Genomic DNA, 14,546 nt, shown 5'->3' on the forward strand with positions numbered 1-14,546 from the left:
CTCAGCGTGAGCGAGGGTGTGAGCTCGCAGCCCGGCCCCTCCTCGCCGGGACGGCACACGCCTGGGCTCCCACCCCGCGACGGAGGCGAGCGCGAGCCGTGCCTCCGCTGCACCGCCGGCGGCAGCCCCAGCGGTGCCGAGCCCCGCCGGAGGACTGACGGAAGCCAGGGGAACGCGGGGCTCGAGTGGGATGTAGGTGCCTAAAGGCTTTGAGGAGCTGGGCCCTTGCCCTGCAAAAAAGCACGTCAATAACCTGCCCATGCCAGCCCGTTTGTTTTAATGAGACTGCTCCTCTAATAAAGATAGCTCCACAAATAAGTGACTTTAGGATCGAGCCAAAAACAATCACTAAAGATTAGATGTAACCCATGGGATCAAGAGATGTCCTTAGTTTTACTGGAGGCAAGGGAAAAAATGTCTGTTCTGCTTTGCTGGATCCCATCATGTATCATCTTCTCTATATAAAGAGGTCTTGGGAAATATGAGTTAACCCAGTAGGGCCCCGATATGCTGGTCAAGTGATGTGAGGATGTGAGTTAGAAGGAGCTTTATAACTCTGCTTCTCTTCTTTTACTAGTCTTTCAACTAGTTCTTAATCAAAGTCTTTTATCTTTTTTGAAAAAGCAAAGAGATGTTAATGTAATTCTGGTGTTATGTAGCAATATCTTGAAGGTAATTCTGTAAATACGCTTGAAATGTATTGAAGTGAGCTCAGGGGATTACTGAGGGCAAGCAAAACTTTCCTCCGCGTCAGTGGTTTGGACCTGGGCGAGATTTATAGTGGTAGAAGGGCTGAACAGGTTTTTTTGGGGTTAGGAATGTGGTATTAAAGTCGGGTCAGTGCAAACACAGCCCAAAGGTGCCTCAGGCACAGCTGCTTCCGCTGCAGCATCCATGGGGGGGCTGCAAACCCACCGGCGTTAACGGGGTGCATTGAGCTTCAGTCGAAGCCGCTGCTCTCTGATGAGCTCGGCACAGCGGATGAACTCGCGTCGGGATCTGCTGCTGAAAGGATCGCCAAAAATTAAGCACGCACCGGAGTGCCTCTTCGCCACTTTGCGTTGTTCTCTCCGCCGTGGGGCGGAGGCGCAGGGGGAAGCGTAGCCTTGCTGGTGGCTCGACTGTCACGCCGCGGCTGCTTATCGTGTTCACCCGGCCCCGCGGAATCGAAACCAAACGTGAACTAGGCTGAAAAATCTCTCTGTTTGCTACGGGACACGGCAGGATCTGGTACGATGGCGTCCGTGCCTTCGGCTGGAGCCTGTAAGACTCTGATACTAAACATAGTGAAAGTAAAGATGTAAATGGGCCTTGCAGATAAGCTTCGCTTCAGTAAACTAGGAATGCAAACCAACCAACCGAAACCCCAAACCAACCAAAAAAACAAACAAACAAACAATCATCCACTCACTTTAATGGGATCTGGGGAGTTCAAATGTTTGGGTAAGTCTTTTTTCACTCTTTCTTTATTTAACTTTGATAAATATTGGAGTTTTAGAAAACTAGATTGTGAGCGCATTAGTGATAGGAAAACAAGAAGCAGTAAAAATGGCTGTCGAGATACTTGTCCTGTGAGGAGGGAATTTTCAGAACAGCCATAGTTGAGTAATTATGAACAGGACCAACGGTTCCACTGAATAAATTTATATTATGCCCTAACTATAAAGATTACTTAAAAGACAAAAGTTATAGAATAATATACACTAGAAGATGCATCTATTTCCAAAGCCCCTGAAACCATACTTAAATCTTTGGAGTTATTGCTCACCTTTAACGTAGTTCTCATCAACTGCAGTGTAAGCCTTAGAGCTGACACTTCAGATAAGGACATGATATAGTTCAGCCCTAAAACCCTTAACAGAAAATACATCAGGACTTACTGTAAAATTTCATGGAGGATTAGAGAAAATATTAAGCCAATAGTTCTGTAGTTATTAGGGGCTTTTAAGGTAATCAATACTTTCCAGCCATATTAGTGCCTACAGTGATGAAAGATGACATTAATATCCAAGTCTTCGTTTTTTTGGTGTATTTATGTATATCCTTTCTTTAGTCAGTCCTGCTAGAATCAATAGCGATACAAAGAATATGGTTATTTAAAACATGTCATCAATATTGATTTGCTTATTACTGCCAGTTTCAAGTGGAACTTGATTTCAGGAAAAAATTTATTTTTCCATACAAAAGAATTACCAGTCAGCCTAAAACTTCGGAGTGCCACCCGACTTTGCCCATGGAGATATGCACGGTTAGCAGCCTGCTAATGCAGCAAAAAACTGGTTTAGGATTAATAAATCCCAAAAATAGGATTAATAGGATTAATTCGAAGAGTTCTTTAGACTTACATGACATTTTATGCCCTCAAAGCATTGCACAGATGTTAATTAAATTTAATTGATATCATTCAGTCCTGAACTTATATGCGTGCAGTTATTAATAATTTAATTATTTTGTCAATGGAATAGATTCTTTGCCTTTGATTCTGTTGCAGAAAACTGAGACGGTCACCCTGCGTACAGTCTTTAGGCTCAGTCCTTTTTATTCAGGCGACTCAGGAATACGGCTGGTCAAAATTTCTGCTCCTCTGCAACAGCAGTGTTCTTGAATGTGCTTTCTTTTGTCTCCCACTAATCATCTGCTGGCTTTCTTCTGCATTTCTCCGGTAGGAATCTGCTTGAAAATTTCGGTGATATCTCAGTGTTTGTCTCTGCACCTCCAGGGCCCCGTCCGTGAGCTGCTCCTTTCCCTCTTTGTGCAGTTCCCCAAACCACTTACTGGACTGATCGCAGCTTACAGGTTCAATGAGTCCAACGACAACAACAGAAATATTACAAATGCGCCTGTATCTCACCGTCTGCGATTGCCTTTGGTCCAGAAACTAGTGCAAGTACTGAAGTAAGTACTGAAACTTCCCATAAGGAAAAAAAAACGAAATGCCCCAGGAATATCCGACTGTACCTGCTGGTTCTGTCTCTGGCAAACGATACCTTCATGCATTAATGGAAACTAACGCTTTCTCTACCTCTGCCGTTGCCCTGACGCAGGGGTGAGAAGCATGCTGCATCGCCACGACTGTGGCAGCATCAAGCAGCCGCGCACGGCCGCTCCTCGCGTGCTCCACACCCTGGCCGGCTTGGTGGGCCTCTGCCGAACGTGCACCCGTTTATCCGCGCCTTGCCTGGGCGGGGGAGTCCCACGGTGGGTGCAGTATTGTAGGCCGGGTCTAAGGAGTGCTGGATAAAGGCGGGTAAGCGCTTCCATCGAGCGGTTCTCCTGCTAATACAGCTTAGGATGCTGCTGGCTGCAGCTGCCAGGGCTTGCTGCCGGCTCAGGCTCAGCTTGCTGTGTGCCAGGACCCCAGGTCACCCTCGGCAGGGCTGTTCCCCACCTGGCCAGCCTTCAGCCGAGTTACTGCAAGGTGTTATTCCTTCCCAGGCACCCAACTTCGCACGCATTCTTGTTGAGTTTGTAAGTTTATGGTCAGCCTGTTCCTCCAGTGTTTATATCTCTCTGAATTAAAAGCACATTGACTAGTCCTCCTGATTTGATGCCATCTGTGAACTTGACAGGAATGCCTCCTCCAGATTATTGCTAAAGGTGTTACACAGGGCTGTAACTGTTTCCAAGCTGCAGTTGGAAAGGAAGGCTTGCCTAACAGCCTTGGAGAGCGAAACTCCCGTCAAAGCACTGTAATAATTTAAATTAATGTCTCCGTTGAATGGCAGCCTTTAGTTGTTTTGTAATTAACGAAATCATAAACATTGCAATCTAATTTAGTCAAGAATGGCTGTGAGATCTGCAGTGTTTGCTATATATATATGCTACAGACAATACGTGTCAGGGATAACTAACAGCAGGTCTGTTTAATGTAGCAGTTTTCTCGTTTGAATGCGACTTTTGCAGACTATTGTTTCTGGTGAAGTGCAGGGTTTATTTGCATGCAGTGACTGCTCAGCCTTGAAGTGAGTGCCAACGAATGGAGAGAGGTTACATTTAGCTGGTTATGGAATGCAGAACTGCATTGTTTTGGCTAGATTTAAACAACATCAGGCTACAATTTTAATCTTGTTTCCAACCCACTTGTACTTTCTGATGGTCTTAGGGACCCAGACTCTTGCAGCAGTTGCCAGCTGGAATTTCCCTTGGAAATCAGCCCCCAGATGCCTTGAGATCAGCAAAGCTGTTTCACATACAATTTGTCCCCTTCTGAACAATTCTAAGACAGCTGGAAGGAGGTCTCTTAACTAACTATGGTTGGGTTCGAAAATGAAGGGAGCTTCTCATTAAAAATATCCCGGAATCCACTGCTTTTAGAAGCTGCATTGGGAAATGTTGCAGAGTTGCTCCCAAAAATAAAACGGTTGGAAAGAGCAAGAGAGTGGACGCAGTGTGAAACCGCTGAACCATCTATGCTAAAACCAGTTACTCCAGCGGGTCCTAGCACGGGGCGTAACGCGCTCGATATGAAGTCAGTCAGCTCCGGTGCACTTGCAGCGTTTCCGACAAGGAAACCTATAAATTGTCATTAACTTTCTAAACCTGTGTTCCTGGCTCCCAGCGATAAAATCCTGTTGTGTTTCTAGACTACTTATGCAGAAAGTACCTTTTTCTTACAAACGGTAAACATCTCTGAAATGTAATGGGGAAGGCGTCTCCGTTGCAATATTGATTCTCCTTCCTCTCGCTGTCGTGGCCGGTCTGGGCTGAATACAATTAGATGTGATCCATGCACTCAGGGGAAACAAGGCTTCTTTTCTCTAACTAAGCCTTCTTCAGCTCCTAATAAATAGGACATTAAAAGGGAATTATTCCATTTTGCATTTTATAAAATGGCTAGTCTTCTTCCATTTGAGTGTCAGACCCTAATGATTAAGTCAGTCAGTGAAAACATTTCTGGTCAGGCCTCTTTTTATTTCAATCCCTTCTTATCTGGGGGAAGAACAAACCATAAAGAAACCACAGAAAACCCTGCATTTAGCTGACCCCACAATACGTCATTTGTATAGCTTTCACTCCGTCTTTCCAAAAGGCCACTTAGCCTAACACTCTCTCCCATTTTTCATTTCCTTATGTTGCAGGTGCTGTGGGGACGGTTTTCAAAGAACACTGCAATGACGTTTTACCTGACTTCAGCAGTGGTTTAGCAGTCTCACGCCTTTTGTGCCTTAGATTTGCCTTCCACAATATGGAATGCGTGGTAAGGGACTTTAAGAAAACAATAGAAAATCTAAAATGAGAGAATACAATTTTCTATCCTATGATCTTCCAAAGCCATTAGTAAATTGCTTATATGTCTGTATTTGTAATAACAGATTAATCGACTGACTGAATTTTCAGAAATTTAGGCGAAGACAAAATGAATTGGCCTCCATTCTAGTTTGTTTAACTAAAGGCTGAAAAAATTATGTGTACAAAATATATTATTGAAAAAACACTGAAGAAAGCCATGCCTAGCTGTATGATACGTATTTAGACAATATATATTTAAGCCCAGTAAGAACCTACAATATTCAATTTACATTAAATAGAATGAATGAAAAGGGGGCAAAAAATGGGTATTTACCTGGAAATTTGGACTAGAGCTTATTAATCTGTATCTCTGTGTTGGTTGTTACTATTCCCATTTGCCATTGATAATGAGAGGTCATTAAATGGAGGTCAGTTCATTGTGGAAGCATTTGTTGACTTCTTGGGGGTCTTAAAACTAGTGGAGCGTGAAATCAATTACATATTTTGAGGAGGTATTAGCGTTTTAAAATGTAGAACTTACAGTGATTTGGAACATTGTAGAAAATCAACTGTTTTGTGAATGGCCAACAAAATACGATATATTGCTGAAAATCTCCTTAAACACTCAGCCATTGAAGGAAATTAATCCTTAGAGGGACTTCAGTAGCAGAACTGCTACTTTGATCAATTTTTCATGCTTGATAGATAGTGATATTCAACTAATAACGTTAATAACCTTACTATTTACAGGTAATTATCCTTACAAATGAGCTGTGATGGTTTGAAAGCTTCTGTTGCCGTTTGGAATCGGTGTACATCTGCCCTTAAACAAGGTGAAAATTTGGTGTGATAACTCTGAGGGCTGAATTGCTATTTTTTCCTGCAATGCTGTATCCTCTGCAATTAGATAACAGCTTAAAATATGATTACTGCTTTTTTATGTATCACTGTGTATATTATTAGCATGTCTGTTTCCTTAATCTCTCTGCTATATCTGGTATTTTAGGCATTAAACAAATCCTAGGGTTGATGTGTAGAAGATTTTTTAAATAATTATTTTATTTATTTGCTTATGAAATCCTTCGATGGAGACATCTTTTCTATGAGCTTTGCCATAACTACTTCCTACGTGGAATCTCGGACCTGTGTTGTGTATATTCACCCATACGTTCATCCAGACCTCTTGAGCTTTGACTAGCACACACAGAGCCTGCACTCTGAATGCACAAACACAATAAAACTCTCAATTGAGAGCTAATTTGATGTCAGCTGAATATTCAGCTAGTACCCTGGACCTACTGGTAATTGAATACCTGAAACATCTTGTGCGGAGTGAGAATTTCCATTTCTCAGAAGGTACGTTTTTCTCCCATTCCCAGCGGAGGTTTTCACTGTCACTTTATCTGAACTCCCTTAAAGCTGATAGTCTGTTTGGAGCTTCGCTAGGACATTCTCTCAGGTAGAGGAGTTGTCTTAATGTGACGGTTATGCTAGTAAAGGGAAAATACTACTCTATAAGTAGTTTTGTACATGAGAGAGGTTATCTGGCAGAAGTTTCCTTACCCATACAGTCGGCAGCAGGATTCTTTCCTTCCTTCCAACAGAGACGAAACCGGCAGCTGGATGGGTTTTAACGGTGGGGCAGCAGGGGAATCTGAGCACCTCTCTAGGCTGTACCTGCCCTCCCGAGGGGGCTCTGCTGTACCAGGACATAGTCACAGGTTCCCATGCTGTGTAATGCCGTGAGAGCAAGACTGGCATTGTCATCAATCTGCATGGCTGAAACTGGTGTGCGACATGAAGGTTGCAGCTGATATACTGATATACTATACACTGGCATGAGCGCGGTATAGCTGGCGTGGCCAATCCGAGTCGTAAGGCCAGATTCTCTGTGATTTTCCAGCTCTCTCATGTCTCCCATGTTCTTCAAAGAGGCTGAAAAGCAGTTAAAGGGTTTTCTGAGATTTCTTTCAGAGTGTGAATGTTCTGGCGCATCACATCAGGAGATGGTAAAAAACACATCAAGGCAGACAGAACGTACAGCTAGTCTCGCTATGCCTAATATGCCATTACCTACGGAACCTAGCCTGCCCTACCCTATGGGAGAGTCAAGGACGATGGACGTCCTGCAAGAGCAAAATGAGAACTTCAAAATCATAAGAGCATGTCTAGAGTGCCCATTCCTCTGCTAGTCCAGGCAGAAATCCAGCAGAGTTTGACATTTATGTCCATTACATGTAGTTTATGTCCATTATGTATAGCATATGTTTTTTTCCACCACCTTTGCAGTGCAACCACTTTGGGATTGGAGTGATGCAATACTCAGTACCACTGCTAAAAAAAACTTAGGGAATGATGTTAACAATATAACTTCCAGCTCTAGAAAGGGAGGAAACCTAAGTAAGCAGACTACAAAGAAAGCGTACCCAGTCTCTGCTAAATTTCAGTACTTTGTGATGAAAAAAACCTCAGAAAGGTCTTGGTTTCCAAGCCTTTGCTGTGTCTCTCTCACTCTTTGTCAATGGCAGCTCTGGCTCGGTAATCCGTTTTCACTGCCATCATCTGCTGAGGTTATGTGCCTTCTTCCCCAAGACAAACTGCAGCCATGTGAAGCCAGCAAAAGCCTCTGACAGTATCAAGAATATTTTCCCCAAGATTAGGACAATATTGATGTAAATGTTGCCATATTGACTTCCCTGAACCTTCTGGAGTGCTGAGTGATTTTCCTGCGTGGGTAATGGAAGTAGCATGCTCTATATACACAGTGCAAGAAGGATAGTGCTTTTAACTTATACTTAGGACTCTGTATTTTAAACTTAAGTAAAATTTATTAACTAGTTACCTCTGTCTAAATATATAGAAAGCCATTCACATTATTTTACGTAACATATGGAAACAATTTAATTGTCTCTGTTGGTTAATATGCACATGTATAAAACTGACACTGCTCGCGCTGGGATTGTTGCAGTGAGCTCTACATAAACTCCTGTTCAGACAGGGCCACTTGGATCTTCTTTGGCAATGCTGTCTAGAACTATATATAGATTGATCTTTGTGCTAAGACAGGTGCTGACAGATTCAATAAGAACAATGGAGAAAGAAAAAGAAATGTTATAGCCAGTAAGACTCAATGGAGCTACCCTTGTTTATGCTGGCTAAAGATCTTGCCACCTAATTAACACAAAGACAACCAAAAATTTTGTTATGGAAAAAATTAAAAGAAAGATCAGGCCCTTAGCTCTGATAAATCCTTGCTGCTTACACCAGCTGCGGACACGCCAGGCCTGTGCTAACCTACATCTGAAAGCTATGGACACATCTCGTGGTGGCCCAGGAGCAGCGCAAACCTCAGTGGTTTCCAGAGCAGGTTAAAAAGCCCTAACAGAATTTGTTGCTTTCAAGCTCTCACTCACATCAGCATGGTGTAACCGGAGCTCTGCTCAACACTACTGCTCTTTTCCCACTGGTGCTTCTGAAGGTGTCTTCAAAGCGCAGTTCCCCGCAGCCACAGAGGGACTGTTTGGAGCAGCCCACCATCTGGCTTTAGGGCCCATCTTTTATTCACATCGGCAACTGTAAAGCTGCCCATCGACAACACTGAGTTACGGCTCTTTTTGTAAGAGCAGCAGTCACACAGGAGCAGGTCTTGGCCCCTTTTCTCAGAAGGGTATGCTCATCTCTAAGCTGTCTGGAAGCTCTGGATTTATGTAGAGGCATTACGCCTAAAGGACGTGGGGTCTCTGATTTGGTATACCCTTCCAGCTAGCGTTACCTAAAGTGGAGTTTCTCCTCACTTTCTATTCTCTTTATTGAACCAAATTTCTGTTTATAGTCACATTTGCTTTCTATGCCATGCTGTCTGTCACTTGTGTTGAATATGGGCTTTGCACACGTGCCAAATAGTTTGCTACTTGGCAAGAGTTCACTGGCAAGAGAATTTGCTTCTACGCATAGTAATAGGCATGTTTGGCTAATAGGCTCTTTGTCTGAAAGCCTTTTGCATATTCAGAGCTGCTCATTTGTCATGCTAGCCTGACCTAGGCAGCAAATATTAAAAAAGAGTCATAAATATGCCCTGTTCTTACTAGAATGCCAACTGAAGCGTTAGCTGTTTCATGATAGTCATCTGCTGCTCTTTAACTTCCCAAGCGTTGTCCAACCACACTTATTTCTAGAACAGTTCTCCTGTCCATCACTGATTTTTTTTTTTTTGCATTTGGAATTGCCTTACTCCACTGTCTGTGTTTTTTCAGAGCACATTTAATATTGAAATGGACAACTCTGATGATGTAGTAGTTTTGGGATGGCAAATTTGATAACCTGGTATATGCGAAGCTGACAGCTTACGGTCTGTTCTGGTTTTACAATTAAAAGAAGGATTTTCTCCCCGTTTCCTGGGTGTGTGTACCAGGGCCTTTGTCACGATCCACTGTTGGGCTGAACAGTTTGGCAGAGGTTAAACCCCCTTGCTTTCCAACCGACCTCAGATAATTCTAGGAGGTTGGGGGCGGCTGGGCTTAACTTCTGATTAACTCCAATGTTTTACCGTGACTAGGTTCCTTTTACATTCTCAGAAACAGAATTAAGACTCAAAACGGAGTCAAGTGCCAAGTTGCTTTATTTGGCCAGAAATAGATACAGGAGAGAAAAGCAAAGAAAGAGAAAAAAAAAAAAGGTGAAAAAGGGAATGAGAGGGACGGAGGGAGGGAGAGAGCGGGACTGTTGCAATAGCTATCACCGTGGGTCCGCGGCAGACTGTCCGGTCCAGGCGGTGAGTCCGGGCATCCGATGCATCTTTGAAGCTGGTGGAGGGGAAGATGTTCCAGAACACGCCCCCGTCGTCTCTGCTGGTTTCCCCTTTTCTAAGGTTGCTCTCGTGCATAGTCAGTAACTGCTCTGCACACCCCTGCCTCCCACTCGGCGGTGGGGCGCATGCCCAGTACTGTTGCTAGAAGGTGCTTGAAAGTTCTAGAGGGTCCAAGCCCCCTCCATATGTTGCCAGTCGGCCTTGGGCCCCCCGGGCGTATGTGCGGAGGGGGGCACTCTGAGATAACAGGGTGCACATTCCTGCCGGGTTGATCGGTGATTAAACTGTTCCGCTCAGCTGCCGGAGCGATCAGGCTTTAGTAGTGAAACTTGCCCGCCAACAATGTTGAGACAAGTTTCTAGTCCCTGACGGCCTTGGACTGGAAGTACCGCACCCAACTCGGGTGCCCACTTCAATGCCATGCTCCGTGCTTCGGGCGGCAGGCAATACCCGCATCGCCTGGCACGGCTTCCGAATTTGTGCAACAAAGCTGTGACAGAGGGAGTAGTGAAGCTCCACTGGTAACTTGTGCTGATTGAGTTGAAAGGCCAGGAATTTCCTTGGGCATGTGGAGATGGCGAGTGTCCTTAGTGTCGGGACTGCCTGGCTGGTGGTATGAAGATGGCTTCAGGTATTTGTTGTAACCGGTTTTTTTTTCATCTCTAAAGTATAGATTTTGTCTCATAACTTCTTTCTTACTGTCAGTATTTAATAAATTGTCTAAAGGTTGAAAGTCACTTTTTATTTTTAAATACTGAGACGTATTACTTTGTTCTGCCTAGAACTAGCAGGTTTGTGGCTGTAACAAGCCAATTTATTGGCAGACTAGAAATCAATGACATACATATACAGAACTTTTGCTATTTTAATTAGACTGTCCAGACTACTTTTTAAACAGAAGTAGGCAAAACGGTACGTTGCAGAAACACACAAAAACCTAATTTAAAGGGATTGGGTCAGAGATCAAACTCTTCCATTGTTTGCTGTGAACCCCCTTGAAACAGAAATCCCAAAGCTAACAGTGCAGCACAGATGACTGGTTAATTCACACAAAGAAACAAAATCTGCAAAAGTGTAGGTTACAGCACCATCTAGTGCCTCTTATCCCAGCAATGCAGTAGATTAATTTAATTTTCCACTTAATTCAAGTATGTAGGTGGAGAAGACAGTGTGCATTGGCTCTTTCTACATTCAGACAACCTATTTTCTCTCAACTAGTGCCAAGATAGAAGGGAGCTGAGGGATGTAAATGAGCTTTGGCATTTTACATGGTGAAGATTTTATTAGTATAGTTGCCGTTGGTTCCTCTTCTTTTATCCTCTTACCAGTCACATACTTTTTCTTCCCGAGGATAGTAGGGAAGTGGACACAGGAGCACATATGCTGAGAAAATGGGAGGAAAATACCACGATTAAATAGCAAACTGACCAAATGGTGTATTTTGGGGGGGTAGGGACAACTTTTTGGTAGCACATATATTCTGTTTTGTGTGTATGAACGACTGTCGAGAGGGAGCTTGGTGTTTGTTTGCAACCACCGTTTGCTGAGAACTGCACCTATAATTAATGTACTTGTCTCAGGTAACCAGCACCCAAACCTTGTTTTTTTTCACCCGAGGATGACCCTCAGCAGCGCCAAGTGAAATTCTAACCATTGCTGTGTTTTAATATCCTTTACATGACCATCCTTTTCTGTGTTATTTTTTTCTTCTGGAAAGGTGATGAATGTCCTCTGACTCCAAACCAAGAGGTTAACCAACAGCAACTTTGCAATTAGCCTCTATTCCCAACCAGAAACTGCAAGACACAAAAGAGACAATGTGAATTTGGGCATTAAACCCCGCAGGGTCTGGTGGCAAGGTATTTAAACTTTGTTTCTAAATCAGTAGCACTCTTAAAATAAATTGAAAATTCATCACAGCTGGCTGTGTGTATCTTTGATAAACAGCTGCTAAAAAGAAAAAAGCCCTTCATCATATTGAAGTGCTGCGACTTCATCTGAATTACAGTAATTTGGGCCACTCACAGGCAGATTGGCACTGACCAGATTAACTAACGTACTCTGGGATATACATACACTTGCCCTCACCAAATTTAATAAAATAACTAGGGATTGACACAATAGCTCTTCAGTCTACAATCTGCCGCTTTCTGTCTTTAACCCGCCCCGGGTTAATTCTGCTGGCAGAATAGGAAATGGCTTCCAGTGATCCCAGTCTGAGTTTGGGAACACCGCACATGCTGGGATGGATTAAAGTGTGAGATTACCTACTCACACTCCTAAAGTTAAAGACTGCCTTTTGCGATAATAAATGTAAATAATTGCATGTTAAATGTATTTTCTAGCAGGTTTGTGTTAAAAACCTAAAAATTAATCATACTTCGGCATATAATAAACATCCTGACAGTAACACGTAGCCTAACTGAGATCACGTAGCTCGAGAAAAATCTTCACTGTCTTCACTCTGCCCCTGTAGGAAAGGCTGGTGGATAGTAACGTTTGTCATTCATAGTCAGAGACTAAGTTAGAGCTAATGCCCAGTTTAGGGTTTTGGATTTAGATTTAAGGCACTAGTTAGAATTATACACACAGCACATGAATATAGCCCTTAGCAGTGCTAAGGTCAAAAAGAGATGCAATATCATCCAAAGTAAGAACTAGGACTCTTGCATTTGGGGGGTTTTTTTGAGTTTCCAGTACTCATCATTTTATTATGATTATTATTGTATTTGATGTTTCCTAAAAAAAACCCCAAACACCCAGCTCCTTCGGTCATGTGAATTTTATGAGAATCTCATTAGCCATTAAAAAATAAGTTCTATCCCTCAAGACTGCAGAAACAAGCTTAAAAGTGTGAATCAAGTGTACCCTCACCAATTAAGTAAAAAACCAACAGAAATCAAAACATATTAGCGCATCAAAAGAAGCCAAAAATATTTTGCATAATGGCTTTTAATCAAAGCACAGGGTTTGGAGAAGAAACGGCTCATATTTTTTTAATACTTCAATTTGCCAGACTGCAACCTAGCCTGACATCAGAAACGTTAGGGTTTTTATGCTGGTATATGTAACAGATACAAAACCCTGTAATTATGCAGAAAAAGTTATGGAATCATCACTTAATCATTTAAATGATTATTTTATTCTTATAAATGCTTAATGTATCGTCACAGGCATGTTTGTGATATACCCCTCGTTTGGCAAATATGATATTGATCGTTGCTCTAAAGACATATTCAGTTCAGTATAGATAGTATTTTGAAATTTGCCGCCCAGGATGGCAAGGAAATTAGGCTGCTATTTAAAATGTGTTTCTCTACAACACTTTAATTCTGAAAAAAAAATCAGTATTTTGCTTGCTGTCTAATCATTGGTTTGCTCTGTCACTGGTCCAGGGAGAATATTATTGCTGAACTGAAATTGGACATGTCAAAGAGAACAGCAGAACGTACAGAATTTTGCCCTGTGAAAAAGGCCTTATTTGGGAGATAACAGGGCTGAGATACTGAGGAACTGTGAAACGCTTGGGAGCACTGGGTGGGATTAGTGATTTGTGACAGTCTGCAATGAATGCCAACAGCAATGAACGGTAAGCATTTTAACAGGAAGGGAGAAATCCCAGAGCCGTGGCCTGCCAGGTTTGTTTGTTTGGGTTTTTTTTATAAAGGGGAAGGCGACAATAATAAATGATGAGGTAGAGCATTTGTGTAAGTTGGGCAGTGCAGAGGCAGCCTCCCCGAACTGACTTTTTTGGGGGTGTATCAACTGGGTTTGCATCCCGTGAACCGCTTCTGGTGATCACAGCAGCCTCACGTCAGGGCAACGCTTTACCATGTTTGCTGACAAGTCTCAACCACTTTCTTTTAGCAGCACTACGAAATGCACTCTTAATATTTTTTTTTCTTTGGTGAGTAAAGATATGATTTTTACTAAAATCTCAGTTCTCAAAGAGAGAAAACCATTACTTGTGCACCTGGAAGTGCCGCACACAGCACACCTGAGGTCTGGCGCTACAGAAGACATTAAGCCATGGGTGCACCTCCAATACTCTGCCAAGCACCCAGATGTTCTCCCGAGGCACACATCTGGCTGCAGTGCTGCTTTTGAGGAGGTTATCCTCGAAGCCTGCGCTAAGCATTCGCACCGCCGTGTGCCAGAGGAGCGGAGCTGTGCTTTCATGGGACGGGCTGGATCTTCAGCTGCAGGAAGCCGATGAGCGAGGCCCAGCGGTGCGAGCTGAGCACGGGTACAGAGCTCTGCCGCGTGAATAACACGGGTCTTTCCAACCTTCCTGCGCCAAGCGCAGCTCCCCTGGCTCCTCACTGGTTGTTCCACATCAGCTAGATCTGGTCTCCCTCAGGAATTTCTGCTGGGATTGCATGTAACTAATCGTTCTGTTTACAGTTTCTGCTTCAAGCTATCTAGCCAAAAGGTGACCCGCCATGGTTTTCATTCACATCCACCCCCTCTCCGACAGCCCAGAGACGGGGCTCAGGCCTCTGAAGCGGTT

The 14,546-nt window shown here is 43.3% G+C and overlaps 1 long non-coding RNA gene across 6 annotated transcripts; it reads left to right on the top strand.

Moving 5' to 3' along the window:
• Positions 1 to 1,210: 1,210 nt before the first annotated feature.
• On the top strand, positions 1,211 to 13,967 carry LOC142058456 (uncharacterized). Of its 6 annotated transcripts, XR_012661002.1 has the most exons (7): positions 1,325 to 1,443; positions 2,720 to 2,895; positions 3,045 to 3,247; positions 5,079 to 5,197; positions 5,980 to 6,062; positions 11,754 to 11,895; positions 13,432 to 13,759. It is a non-coding gene; the product is annotated as an uncharacterized LOC142058456 (long non-coding RNA). The 6 variants fall into 6 exon arrangements; XR_012660998.1 differs by lacking the exon at positions 3,045 to 3,247 and having other exon boundaries at positions 1,211 to 1,443; positions 13,432 to 13,967; XR_012661000.1 differs by lacking the exon at positions 3,045 to 3,247 and having other exon boundaries at positions 1,358 to 1,443; positions 2,667 to 2,895.
• The last annotated feature ends 579 nt before the right edge of the window (positions 13,968 to 14,546 follow it).

This window comes from Phalacrocorax aristotelis, chromosome 6 (genome assembly GCF_949628215.1).
Source record: "Phalacrocorax aristotelis chromosome 6, bGulAri2.1, whole genome shotgun sequence".
NCBI lineage: Eukaryota > Metazoa > Chordata > Aves > Suliformes > Phalacrocoracidae > Phalacrocorax > Phalacrocorax aristotelis.